Below are 6452 nucleotides of genomic sequence, written 5' to 3'. Positions count from 1 at the left end.
ACTGGTTAATCTGGTTAATCTGGTTAATAGCTTGAACAGAATTTTACTGAGAAAACAATAGCATGAGCACTTTATGTGGAAGCTCTAAACTGAAGGGAGTTATCTAACTTACCTTGTTCTGAAGTGTTGATTCTGTTTTTACTTGTAATGATAACATTGCTGGTTGTGTACTGAATTTGGGTTTGATTATTGTGAGCAGAATTTGAGTTGCTGAATCATTGAGCTAACAGTTTGGTGAAGATGCAGGCTTCAAATAGCCACTCTAATAGGATCTGGAATTGCTGACCAGGATTGTAGTACGTGAATCATCCGTGTAGTAGTGGAACCAGGACTGCAGCAACATCTGTGTGAAAATTTTAATTGGAGACCTAAGCAATTCTTTTGGCTGCCTAACAATTGTACAAGACTAAGACAGGGAAGTGCTTACTACCATATATATTTCTTTGTATGTGCAAACTGTTTGGCTGAGTGTGTAAGTGACAAAATCTTTGTGTTGCAGGATTGGAACAGCTAGTTTCTTGATTAGACCGAGAGCTGAAAAGCATATTTGGACACTTGAAGATTTTGTTCAAGATGAATGAAATGGAATGGGACTAGGACCGTAGTAGACCAGTAGCGTAGTTTTGGTTTTGTAAATTTTTTTTCTTATTATTTTTGTGTAATCTGATGGGCTTGTGTCAGCTCAATGTTAGTTTTAGTTCTGTGTTGTAAAAGGCCATTATATAAAGTCCAAGTTTGGAAGAGTCCTTGGTGCTCTTTCAAATCTTGGCAACCTTTCTTGTTTGTTTTCTTTAAATTTTAGCTAGACATAGGAGTAGAATTTGATTGTCTTTGCGTGTGTTTGATTTTCACGTGTAGGTGTGACCTTTGTCACACTAGAGTCCGAACATATTAGGAGTCTTAGAGTCTGTTTTCATTGTTTGTTTCTTTTGAGTTTTGCACTTTGATTTTAAACAAAAATGTGTTGTTATTCATCTAGGATGTCTAGTTCATACATTAAGGATGATTTGTGTACTAAAGCTAGAAAAATTCCCTTCTTTGGTAAAGATACAAATGTCTTAACATATCTAGTTTGGGAAAAAGAAATTAATCAAATGCATCCTGTCCTTATTAGGCAAAGTGAACTTGAGTCTTATAGTACAATTGTTCTTTCTAGAGAGTGTGAATATCGTGTTCTTAGTTTATATCTCTCTAGATTAGAAAAGCATGCACTAGAGTGGTGGGATGAAAGGCAATATTGGGTTCATCAAGGTAGAAAATCCACCATTAAAAATTGGTATGAATTGAGATCGTGCATGAGAAGAGAGTTTGTGCCTCCAAATATTCAAAGTAACTTAGAACATATGAGAGAGCTTATTAAAGAAGGCAAGTCATTCATTCAAAATTTAAGTGGATTCAATCGTAGGGAAACAGAGTTTAGAGAAAAACTCATGAAGTTCTTGAATGAGGGAAGTAAAAGGAGATTTGAGAGAGAACATAGGCAAATACAAGAAAGAATNGAGAGACAAGAGAGAAAAAAAGAGAGAAAACGAGAAGAAGAAAGACAAAGACAAAGAGAGAGAAAGAGAGAACAAGAGAGAAAAGAAGAGGAAGAAAGAGTGAGAAGAGAACTAGTGAGAAGAGAAGAAGAAGCAAGAGAGAAAAAAGAAGAGGAAGAAAAAAGAGAGCAGGAAGAGAGACTACAAAAGAAAGAGAAGGAAGAAATTGAAAGGAAGGAAAGGGAAGAAAAGAAATTGATGACAACATATCCTAATCTAGAACCCAAAAGGGGAGGTTTTCTATCTTTTCACTTACCATTTGTTATTGAATGTTCAAATTCTATCTTTTCTTTCCAAGGAATTGNCATCAAACCTTTTCAAAAGTTGCATTCTTTAACACATGGCAATCAAAGACTTGAGTTAGAGATATCTTCCAAGTTATCACTAACTCAAGACAAAAATAAATTTTCAAATGAAATAGGATTTCCTTATACTCATAAACATGAAAATTTCAAAGTTAGGAAACCTTCTTCTAGACATCTTTCCTTATATTTTTTATTGGGTCAAATAAAACTAATTAGAGATATGTTTGATGCTTATTGCAGATTAATATTTGATCCAGGAGGAACTTCTATGGAGTTTACAACAATAAGTCCTCAGGCGAACCATCAGATTTGAGGACAAATCCTTTCCAAGAGGGAGGGGATGATACGCGGGGCCCAAAGCCCAATGTCTTTAGTATAGTTTTTCTTTTATGTACTTTGTATTGTGTTAGGCATGTGGGATTTCTAGCCTTATATATAGCCATGCCTACACTTCTTGTACTTACTTTTGAGATAATTGAATTGTTTACTGTTGAGAATTACTCCAGAGCAATTCTACCTTGAAAGTCAAGGCTAGAGAATCCCAAAGGATCTCCTCTAGCCACCTTCCATCTCACACTTACCATTCTCTCATTTTCCACCATCAGTTTCTCTCTCCTCCACGACGTCACTCTTGCACGGTGGCCCATTTCTTTGCTACCACCTCGCATACATCAACAACATCCTTCTCTCACCAATTCTCTCACATTTCAGAAGCGTATTCCACACAACACTATTTTTCATTTTCAGTCATCAGTGTTTCTCTCTACCGAGAGCGTCTCCAGCCAGCAACCCTAGCTTCCTCACGGTTCAGCCTCCGTAAGTCATTTCTCACTGAATCACTCTCCACATTCACCTTCTCCTAGTCGTTCCTCACCTTTTGACCGATTGGTTTCACGTTTCCCTTCATCTTCACCGATTGAAATCGGATTCTAACCGTTCCACCGATTAATCGGTCTATTTCACCGATTAAAGCCTCTTAAACCACCAGATCTAGATCCTCCCTCGAACAATCCTTCCTTCTAGGTTTTGTTCGACCTATTCCCTTTCCAACACCGAAACCTAGGGTTTCCAGATCTTTATGTTCATTCTGTTGCATCATCTCTTCCAAGTAAGTGTTTGTTTCGGTCTCTTCGATCTTCTCCAATTTGCCGTGACCGGGACCGCATTAGAGTCTCTTCGCAAAGGGCAGGTGGCCACAGTTCAGATGATAGTGGGCTTGTACGACACACCATCGGTACATAGGTGGACTATGGACGAGTTCCATAGTGCTATGGCATGGACCCAAGAGCAGGCACAGGGAAACGGAGTTGGAGCAAGTGAAGCTGCAATTATGGATGATGAGGAGGATGACGACTTTGAGGATGCAGAGGCTAGAGATGAGGAGGACTCAGATGACAGCATGGGCTGATAGGGCATCTATTGATGGATATCGTAGAACAGGGTTTTATTTTTCATTTTAGTTGTAATTTGAACTTCTAGACTAGGTTGGATTTTGTTGAGTACTGTGGGTTGTTTGTACTTGCCTGAACACCTTTTCTGATGATGGTTTGACTTGTTTTATTGCATAATGGGTGTGCTTGATGATGCTTAATGTGGATGATGATTGAGATTGCTTTACATTCTTATATACAGGTGAATTGTTCACTAGCTATGTGAATAGGTGCATGATGAGTTATGATTTTGGTTATGATGCTAATCAAGATGTATGATTGAGATGTTGAATGAGCATAGTGGTGTGAGGTTTTGAGCTCCAGGTGTTTGTTGACATATTTGCTATTCATTTGAGAGCATCAATGATTTTGCCAGAGTCTTTATGATTGATTGAATTACATGCTTATGTCATATGATCAACGCCATTTTTGGAAGCCCTTACTTGGCCAAATTTTCGCCCAAAATAAAGAGAACCATGTGTTCTACCCTTTTTGAACCTAAGCCTGAAACACTTTGAAAACCTTTTGAGAAAAATCTTTACCTTGAGTTGAGTTGAGAATAATTGAATGGTAATGATAAAAGTTCAAGTTTGGGGTTGTTGGGGGAATTGAAAGGCAAAGGAAAGGCATTGAGCTAATGTGTTGAATGAAAAAGCATGAGGAAAGATAGAAAAAAAAAGAAAAGCATGAAAGATGAGCTCAATGCAAAAGTAAAAGGAAAAGGGAAAAGTAGGGAATAAGTGAGATTGGTTGAAAGAGAGTGGTGCTTGAACTATGAATGTTGAATAACTCTCTTAACTCAAGAATTTTTTGATTGAGAGAGCATCATTACTATTTTTGAAACAGCATATTTGTTTGATGCTTCTCCGATTTAAAATCTGCATAAATGTCAAACATTCCTTTTTTGTTAATAAACAAAGGGGGAGATTTTTAATGAGTGTATGTTTGCAAGTCTATATGGGGAGATTTGCTATATGATACTTTATCTGCTTGATGATATTTGTGTTGTATTTGCACATTAAAAGAATGATCTGAACTGATTTTGAAATTTGTTTTTACTCTGTTATTTTTGAAACTAAACATGGCTGAGTTACTAATCATGGTTGTGCATCGTCAAAAAAGGGGGAGATTGTTGAGATTGTTGACAACACAAAATCTATATCAAACTGGTTTTTGATGATGACAACACATTGCATAATAACAGTACATAAGTTCCAGGTTTACATGTTCAGCTGATATACCAAACTGATTTGAACAATGCCTTTGTTGAACATGTTTTGATTGATTTGCAATGTGTGTTCCTGTGATTGATTATGTGTTATATGTATGGAACATGCTTGTATTGAAATGTGTGATAAAATGGATTTGATTACTTCTGCACATTTCTGAAGAAAAGATCACAAGCACTTTTATGAATTTATATTTGTTGTGACAAAGGTCTAGTTCAGTCGAATACACTGGGAATGGATTCGACTATGCTAAAATCTTTGTACAGATTTTGTGAACATGTGTTTGATGAGATTTTGAGTTGAAAACAATTTCAAAGTATTTTTTCAAGTGCCAGTCGACAGTGTGGAACACCCATTCGACTGTATTGTTGTTATATTTGGAATTTTGTTATGCCTACTTGCTCCAACGGCTATATTTTTCAAAAGTTAGTTAACATTGACTGACTGGGTCAACTGTCTTAAATGTGCATTGATTTGGCTAACTGAGGAGCCTTTGTGTTGACTGTATGATACAAGAAAGTCTAGCACCATAGGACTCATCACAAGAGGGATGGCCAAAAAGCTCCAAGATGAGTATTCTCCCCAAGGTCAAATACTATTTGCTATTTTTGGATGGAAAATTGGAGAACAAGAAGATGTTGCAAATCTACCAAGACATGGAGAAGGGTAAAAAGGCCAATTCTACAAAAAGTAGGAGTGTGCCTAACATAAAAGGGGTGACATTAGTGTTTACTCTTTCATAGGCACCTAGCATATTTTACATGTGTTTTAATAAAGCTTTCTAGAAGCCACACATTTAGCACATGGGTAGTATTAGCATCTCAGATCTNAAACGTGTAAAATGCCTTGAGATTGATCTATAAAATCTCATAGGCAAAGCTTGTAGCTCACTTTTGGAATATTGAAAAGAAATTNTGCTCATGAAAGCACAATTCTCTCAACCGAAAGTCCTTCTCCTTGCTTGTACTCCATTGCTACTTTCTTCCATTATGGAGGCCTTCTGAAGTAGTTAACCACTCATTCAAGCTTGCCTTCACCTCACCTTACCACAATCACCATCAATCCGCTGCAACCATTCCTTGAATCTCACCAAAACCGAGAGTTATTCATCTCTGCCCAAACCAGCGCTGGAATTCTTCATAGCTACTGTTCCATTGGATTTCCAGTTGTTCAGCGTTGATTCTTACCTCCAATCTCCCAGATCTAGATCTAGCATCAAGGCTGGATGGTATCAAGTGGTATTCAGAGCTTCATTCTTGATCCTGCAGTGAGCTAAGTGTTTCCTTGCTTTATTCCATACTGTCATCACATTTCTGAAATGTCTTGAATCTGTTTCATGTTGTTCCATTCATTTGCTGTTTGAGTTAGGTTCTGCTTGAGTTTTCTTTGGTGCTAGCTTTAATTGCTTGAGTTTTTCATCATTTTATTCGGCTGATCTTTGCTACCTTGAGTCATTTTATCATTTAAACATCAATTTTGTTTTGTCTATAGTCATGTCATTTTAGTTGATTTTTCTGTCATTGCATCTGGTTGTTCAACCAAGTTTTACCAAAATTGAAGTGTTTGGATGTGGCTACACCAAGTAAGAGCAATGATCAATTCAAAATTGAGCCCAGGTGTTTAAATCTACAACTCCAACTCAGATCTGTTTTGTTTTCAAAATCTGATACAGAATTCAGATCTCTATTTCTGCAACAATTACAGTCACTGTTTATATGGCATTTTGTACTGTTCCATTGAACAGCAATTGATTAAAACAATGCCTGAATCATTTGGAAGATGAAACTGAGTTGATTCCAAGTGTTTATCATGTTGCAAGCATAAAAAATGCAGTAGCCGATCTGCAAAGCATCTTTGAGTCTAAAATTCTGCATAATTGAGTCAAGATTGGTATTAGATCATTGCCAATCATCTTTAGCCTGTTTCTGCTGTGTGAGCAACTTTCAAATA

Source organism: Vigna radiata, chromosome 9, assembly GCF_000741045.1.
Source record: "Vigna radiata var. radiata cultivar VC1973A chromosome 9, Vradiata_ver6, whole genome shotgun sequence".
Lineage (NCBI taxonomy): Eukaryota > Viridiplantae > Streptophyta > Magnoliopsida > Fabales > Fabaceae > Vigna > Vigna radiata.
The sequence above is the reverse complement of the archived record's forward strand: the minus strand, read 5'-3'. Positions refer to the sequence as shown.